We start from the raw sequence: 17,817 nt of genomic DNA, 5'->3' as shown, positions 1-17,817 counted from the left end.
ACCAATGAAGGTGCTCAAATCTTGTTTGAAATGTTACGTGGGCCAAAATTTTATTATAACAATTGATAGTGTGAGATTTGACTTCTATTAATGTCTATGAAATGTTTTGATTTTATCAATATTTTAACAAGAAAAATAGATGTGGGATTTGATTTCTATTAATGTCTGTGAAACGTTTTGAGTTTATCAATATTTAATAAGAAAAATAGATGTTTAAATTGAATGTGACACCTTCTGGGTCAATCACAGAGAGCTCATTGATGATGTGGCACCTTTTGTGAAAGGACCCACCCTGAATTCCCTTTTAGAATCTGTGACAGACCCTCTCCCTATTCGATGCCAGGCATGTGTTTGCCCAAACTATTAAAATACCCTTCTTACCCTAATTCCAAAACAACTTTAGGACTTCACTTCGACCGGAAAATCGGCGTAGCCTCCTTGAACTAGCTTAAAACCCAAAAATCTACCTGCTGGTCTGTCCTTGCAAGTGCACAAGAATGATGTAGTATAGCGTTTGACAAGTCCAAGTATCGTTCCCACGAGGATTCCAAATTAATCTAATATACGAATAACTAAATTAAATCTAACTGATACGCAAGTGAATTTGTAGAGATTGTTGTTGTGAAAGTTTGTGAAACAAACAAGATATAAACACTATTGAGAATAAAAAGGTTGAATTTGAAGGTTGAAAAACAATGATGAAGGTCTAGGGTTTCGGAATCAACCACAAGCAATCCAAGTTAGATTTCAATGTATTCAACAGATTCTTTCGATTCTTTAGATGATAATTCCCATATCTAACTCCTTTTCAGGCACTCAGACCATAGTTTTCCTTAAGTGTAAGATTCTTTTCTAGTTCAGACAAAGATCATATATCCAATCCTGCAATCTATCCTGGTTAAGGCATAAATTTAACAAGTTGGATTCATTACATTCTAGAAAATGAGAGAACCAAGCAAACCATTATTCTTCGTCAAGCAATAATGTAATTCACCACACTTAATCAGAAGAAGCAAATTGAATTATATTGCTAGTTCTGCCTCAAATTCATCTTCCAATTTACTAGATGCAAAAACCTTAGGTGATCAATCAAAGAACTTAAACAAATAGCAACAATTAAAATAGTGATTAAACATTCATCTAAAAGAAACTTAGAATCCATTAAATAATATTAGAAATTATAACTATCAATGCTCGGGCGTCATCCTCACCCTAGAGCATAATTTAGTTACTCATGTTCAAAGAAAACATAATTGAAAAACTAGAAAACATAAAATAAAACTTATGGATTTGACGATGCTTAAGAACTTGACGATCGCAGTGGGTCTTTGACTCTCCTTCAAGTCCAGCATAAGAGAACCCTATTTTCTGTTCTTCATTAAATAAGGAACAAATCCTCTTTTGACTTGGTAACTATGCTTTCCTAGTTTGGCTTCAATTGTCTTTGACGAGTTGGCATCCAAAATCCTACTAAATATAGGATCAGACCTTAGAAGATAACTCCACATCCTTATATACGCTTCCCATATGCAATTGACAGAAATTGGACTTCAAAAGGATTATTTTGCAAAACCCGCAGAACACATTCTGTCCTAACTGTCTGTACTAAAATGGCCACTACTCTCTCCAAACACGTCTGAATCACGAACCATAAAATTCTACAAAAATCTAACATCCTTATCCTTCCAACGATATAAGGCTCAAAATCTAGTTCACTCTAAGGAAGTATAGTATATTCTGTCAAGTTGACTGATCTGCACAGGAAATTCTGCTCCAAGGATTTCACATTATATTTCAATCCCAAAATTGCTCATTTTGCTTCCTTTTCCGTCTTTACTCTTCAAACTTGGTAAAACACAAAAGTAAGTAAAAATGGGCTAATCTTACTCAAGAACATAGCAAAAATCTAAGAGAAAGATAATAAAAATGTACAAAATAATTGTTATATAACCTGCACAACAAACATAATTATTTCCCAAACGTTCAGATCAATAAGGGAAACAACTTTTGGTCTCAGACCACAGCCAAAAAGTGACTGGAGCTAGATGAAATCACGGCCAAACCTTTGGCTCTATATGGGTATTTTCATTGACTTCCAAAACTCCAAAATCGATCCAAACCACTTATATAAACAGATAGAGCACGAAGAGTAGATGAAGTTTCATACCTCGATTGATGGAAACGGTGGCTGGAGTCGCCGAAAGTAGCGTCAAAAGCTTCAAAAATCACCGACACTTCCAGCTGTTCCAACCTAAATTCCTTGGTTTTTTAGCATGGAAAATGGGTAGGTTAGATAGAGGACGTTGATACAAAACTTTTGGGACCAATTTCACTGCAAATGGTCCCCGGATGGCGACGCAATCACCGGCCAAAGTTCGGCGTCACAAGGAGCGAGAGAGAGAGCTACCAGCTTTTAAAATTTTGACTTTGCAAAAATTACGATTGTGCCACTGCACTTCTGTAGATTATAACTTCTTCTTTTAACTCCGAATTGAACATGCCGCATGTTTACAAACTCGTATCGTCGAGCTTTATGCAACGGTGCCGCTCCATTCTCCAAATTTCTTTCCGAACAAAAAGTGATTAAAGTGCCCCTACACCCAAGGACAAAAATATAATTTAACAATAAATAATCAATTGAACAATGATTTTTGGGACGGAGTGTTACACTCTGGATGGTTGGTCAGTCGCAGATTGAAATATGTCTCTCCATTTTTTAGAATCATTTGTCGGTAGAATATTTATAGGTTTAATTGTCTTTTAATGGAGCAGCAAATGAGCATCTTGGCAAACCACACAAGCACTAGTGCACGTTGCCGTCGACATGATCCACACGATGTCCTTACAGCCCAATCAGATGAATTTCAATGGGCATGGTCGACCTTTTTATCTTAAGAGCCTCCCTATGTGCGAATAAGAGGTTTTTGGGGCTTTTTTGGGCTTTTGGGCTTGCTCACTGCCTTAAAGTAACAAGGACTTGTTTTTGGACTCTTTTTGGCATGCCCAGTTCATATTTAATATAAACAGTAAGAATATCATTTGTGTAGATATTAGGCATACTTACAAGCCAAGCAGCCTTGCTAATCTTAGTTGGTGTTATCATCAATAGATAATATTTTTTTTTTTAATACCAGCAATATTGGGATAGGGAAAATTGAACCTAGTACCTGAATAAATGATCTAAACCACTTGAGTTACAAGCCTCTCTCAGAGTACATAATAACTTTGGTTTTCTTCCATCTATTTATTTTTACAGTGCGTTTGGATGAGGGAAATAAACTTGAAATTTTGACAAAAGTCAGAATTTCTAAATTGACATTAACCAATTCCCGTGTTTGGATAAAAGAAATAAAAATTTAGAAATTTTGTGTGGGAAAAAACATGGAATTTGAAGGTCATAAATACCAACTTGAAATTCTAACTAAAAGTCATCATTTCTAAAATTTCAAGAAAGATTCAGTTTAAAAAAAAAGATAACTTAACAAATAAAAGTTAAATTCTGTATTTTAAATCCATCACCCGAAAAAGAAACTTTACAAATTCTAAAACATTAATTTCCGTCATTTTAAATTCAGTCATTTATGAATTCTTTTGTACTTTTAAATTTACTCATCCAAACACACTGTTAGTGAATGAATATCTTTGGCTTTGGTGGTTAATTCAATTATTCACACCAGTCAATTGGGGCCTGATAGTTCTTGATGTATATATTGGGCATAAATTTTAAGGTCCAATATTTATTTGGGCTAATATTGGATCATCCCCACCAAATAACACCCTGGCCTATTGGTCTTTGATGTCTTCCACTTGAGAGTTATAGAGGGTATATTATTGTATATTGATGCTTTATTTATATCATATCAAGATTATTTGAGATTGTTTGCTATCAAAATAACGAGATAATATCAACAACATATCAAGATGATATCTTTATAATAGTGTTATTTCATAATACCAATAGTAACTCAACTAACTTTAGCCATTTGTAACTCAACTTTGGCATACCAATAGTCATATGCACTTGATCAATTTGTTGGGATACAATTATATTAAAATTAAAATTAAAATTAAAGCAAAACCCTAGGGGAGAGCACATTATGATCCCAATTTTCAATGCATATACATATTCAAGTTGAAAACCATTTGTTTGGGGGTGGTGAAAATTCACCAAACCCAGGCTCCTTACGAAATGCAAACGGCCGGATTAAATTCGAACGTGGGCTGGAGTCTTTGTGGTCAGGCCATGGTTGGGAGCTCGAAAGGCAGCCGAATAGTTCGAATGTAGCTAAAGAGTTGTGGCTGGGCAGTTCAAATGAGGCTGGAGATTGAGGTCGACTGGGTTTTGTCGGCTGGGATTGTTGGAGATCTCGACCGGGTTTTGGCGACTAGGATTGTTGGAGATCTCGGCCGGGTTTTAGAGGCTGGGACTGTTGAAGCTGTGGCTGGAATTGGAGTTAAATATTTGTGGCTGAGATTTGATGGCCAGAGTTTGGCGGCCGAGATTTTCAATCGGGTTTTGGAGGAACTTCACGGCCGGGATTTGGAGCATGGATTTGAGGGAGCTTTGCGGCCGAGATTTGGAGCACGGATTGAAGGAATACTACGGTCGAGAGCTGTTGGAATGTTGCGGCTGTGTGGTCTGCAAATTGGGCTGAAGGGTTTGCAGTTGGCCATTTAAGAGAGCTCAGAGGTCCAAGCCCAAGCCACCGATTCAAGCCCAGGATTTTCGGAGAATTATATGCACGTGACGAAAGTCTCACAAAGAAAGAAATCAAGGAGTTTGATAATAACTCTGAATATTCCAAAACAAGGAAGAATCAAGCATGTCAGAATATTTCAATCAATGCAATCCCACAGATTTAGTGGGCCTTCAAAAGGAAATATTTTTTAAAAAGTTGACATTTGGCCATTCAATGGCCAGCCCATGGGCCAACGGATGCCCTATATAATCTTCACCAAACGAAGACATCAAGCACACATCATCAGACACACAAACCTATTTTTCGTCTCACACTTTTCTTTTCTTAGACTTAGGATTTTACTTTTCAAGCACCTAGTGTAGTGAGTTCTTCCTTTTTCTAGTGTAAGTTTATATTTTTCTTGTCATTTAAATTCTTGTTCAATTTATATTCTCTTATCATTTAAATTCAAGTTTATTTCAATTTCTTTATTTTTCATTGTCATCGCACTTTTATTAAATTTAATTTCAAGTTTATTGTTCTTATCGTTCTTATTGCTTTTATTTTGTTCTTGCTTTATTTATTACTTTGATTTATTTTATCGCACCTTAATTCTTGTCTTTATGTTTAAATGCACATTTAGCTTAATTGCACGTTTTTCACTTTAAACCTAAAAATCACAAAAACATCCGTACGAAACCTAACCATCCTCAAGCCCGAGGAAGTGAAAGAACCTAGGCCAAGAGAAGGTTCCTTGTTTGGCCGATCAATCGTTTGATCAGAAGTTAGAAGCGCAACACATCCATCTATTCACATTCCATTCAAGCCTAAATTCGGGCTTGGTGCTGGCACGCCCCGCACTCAAAAAAAGAAGGACCAAAAGTTCCTTCCGTCAGCCGCCTCAGTCGAAAAGAGGGAAACATCATCCAATCTATAAGAAAATATAACAGAACCAATTCCCACCTCACCAAGTGCATGAATCAATTTTGGATGTAGAAAAGCTTCTCCAATTGAAATGGTGTTCATTCAATGATTGCCCTGTAGCCATCAAACATTAACCACATAGAATGGTTCACCACATAGACTTGAAGACAGAGACATAGAAATAGGCCTTTCCATGGGGACTCTTTAGGCCTCTTAAGGCCATCTCTAACCCATGAGGCTAAACTCAAAATATCTCAAATTATAGCCCATAACCTCTTCCAACCCAAGAAAATGAAAGGGCCAAAATTTGGAAAAATCCAAACTTGTACCCAAATAGCAGTCCAAGTATTGCATGGACCCAAAACTATTCAGTGGAGCCCACCTACAACTGGCACATTCCATGTGCATCAGAAAATAGATTGGGGCCCGCGCTGCTGCCTTTGTCTGCTAGCCTGACGCATCTTGAATAATGTTGTCAACCATGAGCCATACTTTCGCCATAAAAAAGATGGGCTAGGTCGACAAGGGCTATCCCTTGAGCAAAAGTTAACCGCGGCCTTTCGTATGCTCGCATGTGGATGCTCAACTGATGCGACCGACAAGTACTGTAGATTGGGTGAAAGCATATCTCTTGAATCACTCTGTAAGTTTTGTTATGCTGTTGAAGTCGTGTATGGACAATGGTACCTCAGGTCTCCAAATCCAGCTAACCTTTACAAGCTATTGCACCAAGCAAGCCTTCGAGGTTTCCCAGGCATGTTAGGAAGTCTTGACTGCATGCATTGGGAATAGAAGAACTGCCTATCTTCTTAGACAGGCCAGTTTACCGGTCACCAAAAAAAAACCCACTGTTGTGCTAGAAGTCGTGGCCTCATACGACACATGGATATGGCATGCCTTTTTTGGAGCTGTTGGATCCAACAATGATATCAACATTTTAGTTCATTCTCCATTGTTCAATAATGTGGTACAAGGAGTGGCTCCTTATGTTGAATATATTGTCAATGGAAATCAATACCATTTGGGCCACTATTTGGCAGATGGGATCTACCCTCATTGGGTTGCTTTGGTGAAAACCATCTCTTCTCCTGATACCCCAAAGAATAGGCTTTTTGCACAAATGCAAGAAGCATACAGGAAGGATGTTGAAAGAGCATTTGGAATACTACAGGCTCGATGGGCTATTGTTCGGGGCCATGCATGTATGTGGTGCAAGGATAACCTCCACTCAATCATGATGACGTGTATAATTTTGCACAACATGATTGTGGAGGATGAGTACGAATATGTTGAAGAGGAATATGATGATGAGGATATGTGTCCACAACGATCCAGGAGGGCCAGAGCAAGACAATATGAGCTAGAGCCAAGCATTACATACGAGTACCACTAAGATAGGCAGACTCTCTCTGATTACATGATTCGTCATAATAAACTTATATCTCCACATATGCATCAGAGTCTCCGATACGATTTGATTGATCACCTTTGGAGGAGCTTTGGAGATGGTGAATGAGGTCCACAATTGTTTCAATCCTGTTTTTGTGTTTCAATTATATTGTGTTTTTAAAATAAATAAAAAAACGTTGTGTGTTTTCTTTTGGAATAAAATTATATTTGTGGAATTTCAATTTTTTTAAGGTCAAATTGTTCAAAAAAATTAACTTATGACGTTATTTAAAAGAAAAATACTAGGCTAACCAAAATTTTCATACCACATAGTGTACCACCTCTCTAATAGAGGTGAGCCCCATTATATTGGTGGGCTCCACCTCTATTAGAGAGATGGTACACAATGTGGTATAAAAATGTAGTGAGCCTAGCATTACTCTATTTAAAAATATTAAATGAAGAAAAGTTTTCCATAAAAAAAAAAAAAATTGACTTAAACCATTCTTAAACAATTTAATAAAGTTGCAGACTTAAAATTTGAGTCCAGAGGGTTGGGAAAAAAAACTATTTGAGTTCGGGCAAAACCCAAATAGTTACTTTTTGGAGGGAGAAAATTTGAGTTTAGCCCCTCATGAGTTGGAGAATGCCTAAGAAATCAGCTAGCTACTAAGAGCTAGGTGTGGCAAGAAATTCTTTGCAGAAAAAGACACCATACTGACAGTGGCGGATCTATGCACCTCCCTTCATCGGAACAAATCATTATAGGTCCTTCAAATTGCCCTTTTGTTCAACTGGTAGTGGTGCACTCCAAGTGTTTGACAAAATGACTTAACGAAAGTCTGTTGCGCTGCACAGTGCGCGGCAAATTTTTTTTTTGAAGTCATAGGCCAGGCGAAAAAAAGAGAGGAGGAAACTGAACTGCAATTCATGGGTTTTAAACAACATGCTTAAGCCTGCATTTCGTGGGCTTTAAAAAGTCTTTAAACATATTTTATTTTCTTATTTAAACAAGAATTACAAAAGAATTTTAAAAAGAAAGAAATCAATTGGTTCTATTGCTGAGTTTTTTCCCTTCTTCACCAAAAGTAAGTATGTTGTTACGTTTTTTTTTTCCCCTTTTTGACCAAAAGCCAATTCGTCTCGTTTTCTTCTTTCTTTTTTTTGCCTTTTTTGTAATCTACTTCTTATAGGGGTCAATAGCCCTCCAATTGGCTCATGCTTGCCCAATAATGCAAATAATGCTTATTCTGTTATAAAATGACCTGGAATATGTACGAATATTTAGCTGCACGTAAAGTAGATGAGACACAGCATTTAACGAGGTTCGGCTATGCCTACGTCCTCAGAGAGCAGCAGCAGTAACTTTTCACTATATAAAATAATATGGCTACAATAGTGTTTACAATATGTGTGGCTCACTGAATTTTCTCTCTGCTCACTCACCCTCTTTCTTTCTTCTCTTGCTCTTCTCTGCCTGACTCTCTTTCTTTTCTCTTTCCTATTTTCTTTTTCCTCTTCTCTCTTTCCTCTTCTCTTTCCTCTTCTCTCTTCTCTCTTTCCTCTTCTTTGTTTCTTTCCGTTTCTCCCTTTTTCTTCTATCTTCTACTTTCTTTCACTTTGCAGGTTGCCTATTTATAGGCAGATTGGTGCAACTCTCGTGAGTGTGCAGTAAGAAAAAGTTGCCGACAAACTCTACCCAAAGTATCCAAATGAATAGTTAGTGGGCTCCACACAAAACTTTACAACACTCCCCCTTGGAGACCACAAATAATATGTCAGTTGCTTCATCAGACTTTGCTTGGAGAAAACCTAGTGAGTAGAAAACTGATGGAAGGAAGAAAGAAGAGTACAACAATCTGTATAGCATACTTCTGGATGCTCCCCCTGATTAATATATCCCCCTGATGTCTTCATAACTATCTTTTGGAGTGAGAATCTTTCGGAGTGAGTGAATGATGTAGCCACCAACAATTTATATAGTAAATATATTTCCAGTGAGCTATCTCTATGTAAATCATAGAAATTTTCAGAGTCCGCGTTTCTAACAAAACTTGGGCTATTTGTAAGTTCACTTGAAAGAATATGCCCGTACAAGGTGTTATGCGGAGATAGCATCAAATATACCTCACATCATTCCAAAATGATGGTGATGGAGTTGAGCCCTATCTGGAAAATATGATGTCCGGTCGAATATACTTCCGGAAAATCATTAAAGTGTCCAACGGATAATCCTCATAAAAATGCTTCAATACTTTCTTAGTATAAGCAAGAATCTCGTTGGCATAATGCTCGATCCTTAAGTCGAGACAAATATTTCTTGAACTCTTGAGAAGCTTTAATGTGTTGCAAACACATTATAATCAATATACTCACTGATGTAATTTATGTACATTAATATTGAGTACAAATTTTGTGCTTCAGGCACATGTCATTCAGGGACTTGCTTTATGCAATTTCAATCCTTTCAAGGATTTTGTTTAAAGGGATTAAACTTTATGACACATTATATAGCTTTAACCCAGCTATTTATACATCTTTAGGGAATCACTTCAGGTGATATGCTCTGTGCATTTAATAACCCTTAAAGATAACATGTTGGTCTCCGTAAATGTGCAATAAAGGGGCACAATTGAATCTATAAATATGGAGAAAACCCAACATTCCTTGTTTCTGCCAGAAACATTGTGTCATACAAAGTAGGTATATTCCCTTTTATTCCGAACACCCAAGTATAACATTCAGTATTAACAAATTTTGGGGTTCGTACTGTGGGTTGTTCCTTCACGTTCATTCTTATCTATAATGGAATTACCTCATTCCATTTTGGCCAATGATATTGTCGACATTTAATAATTGAACGTGGTTCCAATCAACACAGCCCATTGATGATTTGAGTAGCTACTCCAAAATCAAAATTTGTCATTCATCAATTTATGATCCCACCATTCTCATTTGCATGCGCATACATTAATTATAAGCATTTCTTTGCTTTTGGGTACCCAAGCCACTGCAGGGGGCTTTTATTATGTGAGAATGTGGATTATAACCTCCAATGGAGCGTTATTTTATAGTAGGGCGTGGATAATCTCCATTTAGGGAGTTGGAGCATTTAGAACCCATATATCTGTCATGCTGCAGGCATGCCACAGATTAATACATACATGTCAATTAATTTCTGGGACTTTAACCCATACAATTTGCTACGCATTAGGCGTGCACAATATCAATATTGACATGTCAAAGGATTGTCCTTTCGGGACTTCAATCCACATCATTTGCTACCCAACAGGCGTGCATCATATTGATCACTGCTATACCCATATTCTGTTCTTATGGGACTTTAATCTGTGCAGTGTATTATCAATGTATCCAACTTACAATCTGTAAAATTTGCGTTAATAATTCATGGATACATACAAGCCATTCTTTTGGAACGGACTTATCTCCCCATTTGGTTACCTTTCAAGATAAAATATCAAATAGGTATATAAGCATAAAATAACACAAGTATTGCTTACATCCTTAGGTGGGAGAAACTTTTCTCAAGTATCATTCAAGCTCATATCGGCCCAGTAAATATAATGTAGCGCTTGATGATCTAGTTATATCCTGCAAGAGCAAAAATCACAACTCTTTTGCCTCTGTCAAAACAAATAACCTTCATAGTTAGGATTACTTCATGGATTCATTCTTCAGATGTTCATTCTAAAGAAATAAAATCTCTTATGAACAGAGAGTTATAAAAAGAGAAAAAATGCAAAAATAATGTGATATTGATTGCAAGAGAAGGTAAGCAATCAAGGAAGGAAGCTGGTGGGAGCAGACAATAAGCTCTCATATCTCCTAGTCTAGAAGGACTTCCGGAGATTAGAGTATAAGATCGCCTTCACAGTTTCCTGATGTAGCGGAAACGTGATCAGGGATAGTCTTGCTTCCTGAATGGATGATCAGAGATAGTCTTGCTTCTCGGGCATATTGAGTGCTCACTTATAAGAAAAATAAGTAGATATCGCATCACTAGGTATGGAGTAAACTGGATGTCTTCTGCAAAGAAAATTTCATTAGTAACACATTTATACACAAATACAATGAATAGGTAGAACTGGTGAATTTTAAATTAACCATAGAAAAATTGCGAGATTCTCGGGATACTTTTGAAAAAGTAGCTCCGTGAAATCCGTAAAGCAAGATCGGCTTTGATGAAAATAATACTTGAAAACGCTGAAAGTGCCGACAGGCATTATTAGAGGGCACGTGAAGTTTTGGACTCTGGGAAAGAAAAAGATAATATGGGGATTCGAGAAGATATTGGAATCCTAAAGATATTGCCATATTTTCGTCTATAGATATTGCCTTTGCAAAACTTGATTGGAGCAATTGCGTTTCAACTTAACTTCCTTCATTTTCTGAAACTTTAGTTTTCCTAAGGCTTTCTTCGAAACCTTCTTAAAAATGGCTTCCTCTTCTTCCTGCCCAAATTATTTCAATTTAAATGATGCTCCCACAACAACCAGTGACTCCAAAGTTTGGCGTCCATCCTTTGTATCCCAAAATCGTCATCTCACAGTTAATGATTCTGTGATGATGAATGATGCTACTGCTGTCATAGTAGCTAGGAATTTCATTACTCCAATGGATGAAATGCTGTTAACAGGGAGGTCTGAGGAAGAGGCTATTGATGACTCAATGGCTTTTAGCATTCAGAGTGCTGCTTCTGTTTCTAACATGGCTGATCGTTTGCGTGCTAGAGCAAACGAGGTTCAGAGGCTAACAACTGAAAATTCGTCTCTTCAAAGAATGCTTCATGAGTCTCAACAGGAGGTTGAGAAACTTAAAGGAGAGAATAATTCCTTGTTGAAACTGGTGAGTTCGTACTCTGTTGATACACTGAGAAGGCTAGACATGCTGCAGGTCTCCAATGAAAGAATTTTGGGAGACCACGAGAAGCTCATGGCTAAGCTTAAGAGGCGCCGTCCTCTTCCTTCAGAGGCTTCCAGAACATAATGTAATTTTATAGATTTTACAGGGCCTGCATCTTCATTGCAGGTGGAAAAAATCTATCTGTTATATGCTCCTTTCCTATTATAATAATTGCGCACATTCTTAAACTTACACCTGTGGTTTTTACGTCTTTTCAAAATGACGGTTTGGAACCTTGTGCCTTATAGGTTCAAATAACCACATTGTCTCTCCCAAATTTCATATTTTATCGCGTGGTAGCCTGGAGTTTTTGGCCTGAGCTAAACACAAACTCAGAATTTATTTGCCCTTTTCAAATGGACATGAAATATGAATTGAGTAAAAGCCACGATAATATCGCAATATAGTAGTGAAGAGCATTAACTACTATATACCCACAACTTCAAGTTCAGGATCTCTCATATATTTGGATCCATGGGCTTCCGGCCCAGATATAACAAAATATGTAGGGAGCCTCAATTCATTATTTGAGGTTTATATTAATATTATCCATTTCGCGGTGTAGTCTTAACAACCGGAATTCACAAAATATATTTCTTCCTTGAGGTGTCGATTATAACAAAATCGAACTTTATTAAATTCATCATCTTCTTATGCCAAAGAAATATGTGGCATACCACAATTTGCAATAATACCTCAAGGGTTGTCCATTTAATTGTTGGAACTTCAGGTTCTCAACACTGTTAGATTTTGAACCTCAAGCCAAAATCACATATTCTTATGGTATGGACATTTTTACAATTTTCTGTACATATTTCTGGACTTCAAGCCCTTACATAATTGTCCATATCTTGAGGAACTTCTGGCATCTCATTTAATTGCTCATCCATGAGTTTAAGGAACAGCAGGTTCCCTTTTGTATATAGTGACGGTTTACCCAAAATGGTTAATATTTATGCATACGTCACTATTCATGTGAATAGTACTATTCATCAAGTCATGAATACGTATCTATTCATGTGTACAGTACATCTGCTAGTACAGTTATCATCCATGTGTACGGCACTATGAACCAATACGGTACTGTTACATCATTAAGGAACTCTAGGTCCTTATTTACATGTCAGGGATCAAGGACCCTTAAGTCCAATCACATGTTTACAAATACAGTACCGGAGAGACTGCCAGCTCTCATATTAATATCATCATCAAGGATCTTCAAGTCCTGATGTAATTGTATGATGAGGATCAAGGAACTTCTGGTCCTGATCTGCATACTGTAAAAACTCATCATACAGCACAATTAATCCACAAAATAAATTGCTGATAAATAAATTACTGGTATGGACGATAAACCCGCACCATACTTTAAATAAATGTAAATGTGCGGTAAAATAAATTCATAAATTAAATTGCTTGCTGTATGGACGTTAATCCCGCACCATACCTTAAATAAAATTAAATGTGCGGTAAAGTAAATTCATAAATTAAATAGCTTGCTGTATGGACGTTAATCCTGCACCATACCTTAAATAAATTAAATGTGCGGTAAAGTAAACGTACTTGTATGGGCACTAATTCTGCTCCATACATTTAAATAAAAGTAAAGGCGTGGACGATAAACCCGCACCACCCTTTTAAATAGATATTGCCGTATAGGTAATAAACCTACACCATACCATAAATAAAATAAATGTGGGGATAAAAACCTCCACCTAATATATATGAAGTGCATAATATATCATATATTGTGGGCAATATAACTGCGCCACTATTCAAGATATAATAGATGGGTTTTAAGATCACACCATCATTTTATTACAATAATTTGTGTTACAACGCGATGGGTAAAAATTACACCACCATAAAATAACAGGACAGATTAAACAACATAGAAATTACAAATTACGTTACAAAGAAGTAAATTAAACAAGCATGGATTAAACAACATAGAAATTGTGAGAACACAAAAAAGAAAGTTTGCATGTCGTTGTAGTAGTAAAGTGAGAGTAGACATATGATAGAGAGGAGACAGAGAAGTAACCACATAGTGTTGAGTTGAAAAATTTCAGAAATAAAAGGAGAGACTATCGTGCTGATAACGTGTTATAAAATGACCTGGAATATGTACGAATATTTAGCTGCACGTAAAGTAGATGAGACACAGCATTTAACGAGGTTCGGCTATGCCTACGTCCTCGGAGAGCAGCAGCAGTAACTTTTCACTATATAAAATAATATGGCTACAATAGTATTTACAATATATGTGGCTCACTGAATTTTCTCTCTGCTCACTCACCATCTTTCTTCCTTCTCTTCCTCTTCTCTGCCTGACTCTCTTTCTTTTCTCTTTCCTCTTTTCTTTTTCCTCTTCTCTCTTTCCTCTTCTCTTTCCTCTTCTCTCTTCTCTCTTTCCTCTTCTTTGTTTCTTTCCGTTTCTCCCTTTTTCTTCTGTCTTCTACTTTCTTTCACTTTGCAGGTTGCCTATTTATAGGCAGATTGGTGCAACTCTCGTGAATGTGCAGTAAGAAAAAGTTGCCGACAAACTCTACCCAAAGTCTCCAAATGAATAGTTAGTGGGCACCACACAAAAACTTTACAACATATTCAACTTAAAAGCGTAAATTTTAGGGAGATTCATTATTATACCTATATAGAGACCCAAATTATAAAAATACCACATATAAAATAGACTTTAGAAACATACCCAAAACTCATTTACAACATTACAAAAAAGCTTTTAACTTCTTATAAATTACAAAACTACCATCAATTTCTTAAAACAAGCCCAACCCCAAAATCTCATAAAAATACCCAAAACACTCAATAGGGCATCAAAGTAATTTAATAATCAATATTAAATTCAATAAGGTCAGCTGTCATTTTTTGGGTTTGTTTATAGAAATTCAATGGTGTAGTGTTTATTTATAATATTAGTACTAAGAATAAGTATATCACTAAATATCTCTAAATTTTAAGTATATAATGTGTAGTAAATTAGTATTTTTAAAAAGATTAGGCAAATGGGAATTGAAAGTAGTTCTTTGTTTTTGTTGCTTTCAAGACTAAATATAATAAGCCAGTGCTGGGGTTTAGGTGTCAACCCATTCCCATGCTTCCTGCGAAAGCCTTTCCACTAGTGAATTTTTAAACTTCATTTGCTTCTTCTTTTTTTTCTCTTTATTTTTTTTAACATGACGCTCTCTTGGGTTTTATGAGTGACTTTGTTTGTAAGATCCTCCCAACAATTTTGTTTCTATATTTTATATATACGCACCAAAATCAATTTTATTTTTTATGGACAACTAGTTCAAGTGGGTACTGGTGACGCCTTAAAGATTGTGACACCAGACATGACTCCAAGCTAAGAACATCTACCTCCAATGGTGTGACAAAATCAATACTGCCACCAAATTTAAATATGCTTTGATGCATGTAAGAGTAAGCGCAATGGTAAAAAAAATGTGGGCATGTAAAGAATTGTTTTTCATCGTAAAGTTAAGAAATTATGTAAGAGTTTGACGCAGCATATGATAGCAAGAATCTATATATATAAAGCAAAAGGCAGAGAATTGTGAAACATTCAAAATACCAAAAAATGCCCTTAGTTAATGCAAACATTAAGAATTCAAATTATTAATTAAATGAGGATAATATGGTAAATTCACACTTTTTCATATTTAAAAAAATTAAAAGAAAAAGAAAAAGCAGATAATGGATCCTATTTTTATGGAACACAACTACCCATTATCTTTTTTAATTCTAAAATAAATTTACTTATTTTTTTAAAAAAACCTCTCGCAAGCACAGAAGCGCGTGCAGAGAGGCTAGTGATGAAGAATACAAAAGAAAACAATAAACTTTCAATCCTTGTTGATTCTCTAGATGAGAATAACCAAGAACAAAGGGGTTCTATGCGTTGTTGATTCCAGCGGAATACAAAGTTGATAGGAAAATAGAGAGAATTCTCTAAGTCTAATATTCAACGTAAAAAATGTCTTACAATTAGCTATAAGATGGCTTTTATACTTAGGGAAAACAAACCAAACTCCAAACCCTAGCTGAAATAGGAAAACAAACTTACTTCCTAAACCAAATTCCAAATTTTAATTGAAATAGGAAAAAAAAAATATTTGCCTAAAACAAATTCCTAGAACATTAATTATGCATCTTACGTTTGTCAAACTGAAACAAAAATTGTGAGCGATGTGTGCTGCATCAGGACTTATAGGAGCTGGACTACTCTACTCATTGTCAATTAATTTTAGAGTAAAACCTGCAACAATATTCATCAGTATTGTTTCATTTGCTCAAATTTCTCAATCACAAGTGAAAAATACCTTTATTGAATTAGTTATTCATACACACCAAACTTAACTAGTGAAGGTGCTCAAAACTTGTTTGAAATGTTAGGTGTGCCAAAATTTTATTATAACAATTGATGATGTGAGATTTGATTTCTATCACGGTCTATGAAACGTTTTAAGTTTATCAATATTTAATAAATAAAAAAATAGATGTTTAAATTGAATGTGACACCCTCTAGGTCAGTCACAAAGGACTCGTTGATGACGTTGGTCAGTCACAGACTGACATGTGTATCTTTATTTTAGGGAATCATTTATCGGTGGAATATTCATAGGTTTAATGGTCTTTTAATGGAGCAGCATGTAGATTTCTGAGCGAAGCACATAGGTGCTAGCATGCACTACGATCTATATGATCCATGCGCTGCCCTTACAGCCCAACCACATGAATGTTAACGGGCGTGGTCAGCCTTTTTATCCTAAGAGCCTCCCTGGGCACGAATAAAAGGTTTTTGGGCTTTATTTGGCCTTTTGGGCCCGCCCACTTCCTTAAGTGACGAGGACTTGTTTATGAACTCTTTGTGGCATGCCCAGTTCATATTTGATATCAATAGTCAGAACATAATTTGTGTAGATATTAGGCATAAGAGAAGCAGCCTTACTAATCTTAGTTGGTGTCATCAACCAGCGATATTGAGATAGGGAAAATTAAACTTAGTACCTGAATAAATGTTCGTAACGACTTAAGTTACAAGTCCCTCTCTCACTACATAATAACTTTGATCTTCTTCCATCTATTTATATTTTAGTGAATGAATTATCTTCGGCTTTGGTAGTTAATTGAATTCAATTATTCACACCAGTCAATTTGGGCTTCACGGGTCTTGATGCTATATATATTGGGCATAATTTTAAGGTCCAATATTAAATTGGGGCTAATATTAGACCTTTCCCCACCAAATAACACCCTGGCCTGTTGGTCTTTGATGTCTTCCACTTGAGTTATAGAGGGTTATATTGGTTTGAGTTTCTTTACATTTGTTTTATTCACAGATAACAAATAGATGGTACATGTGGAGTAGACATCGAAGAGTACTGTGGTCCTGAGACGTTTTGGCCTACCGGGAACTTCCCTCTCATTAACTATATCCAGCTAGTTACGCTTCAATTTTTCTTTGGAAAATAGTTTCAAATAGCATTCTTAGTGTAACAAATCCACAATATCTACACAATATTGATGTTTTATTTATGTCGTATCAAGATTATTTGGGATTGTTTGCTATCAAATTAACGGGATAATATAAAAGGAACTGATTTTCCCACTTCTCTTTTGTCCACTTACATTTCCTTTGTTGAAAATTGTATGTTCCCACTCCCCTTTTGTTCACTTACACTCCTTTTTTTGTTATAGTAAAAAATATTAAAAAACAAAAAGGAGTATAAGTTGACAAAAAAAGAGTGAAAAAATCAGCACCCAATATAAATAGCTTATCAAGATGATATCTATATAATAAGACTATTTGTCGGCATAATATTGATATTTTATTTATGTGTCATATCAAAACTATTTGGGACTGTTTGTTATGAAAATAATG

The 17,817-nt window shown here is 35.9% G+C and overlaps 1 long non-coding RNA gene across 1 annotated transcript; it reads right to left on the bottom strand.

The window, feature by feature from the left end:
• Positions 1,142-2,495, bottom strand: LOC109949916. The gene is made up of 2 exons (XR_002272238.1): positions 2,168-2,495; positions 1,142-1,845 (listed from the first exon to the last, which is right to left on the bottom strand). It is a non-coding gene; the product is annotated as an uncharacterized LOC109949916 (long non-coding RNA).

Source organism: Prunus persica, chromosome G6, assembly GCF_000346465.2.
Source record: "Prunus persica cultivar Lovell chromosome G6, Prunus_persica_NCBIv2, whole genome shotgun sequence".
Lineage (NCBI taxonomy): Eukaryota > Viridiplantae > Streptophyta > Magnoliopsida > Rosales > Rosaceae > Prunus > Prunus persica.
This window is presented reverse-complemented; position numbering and strand designations above follow the sequence as displayed.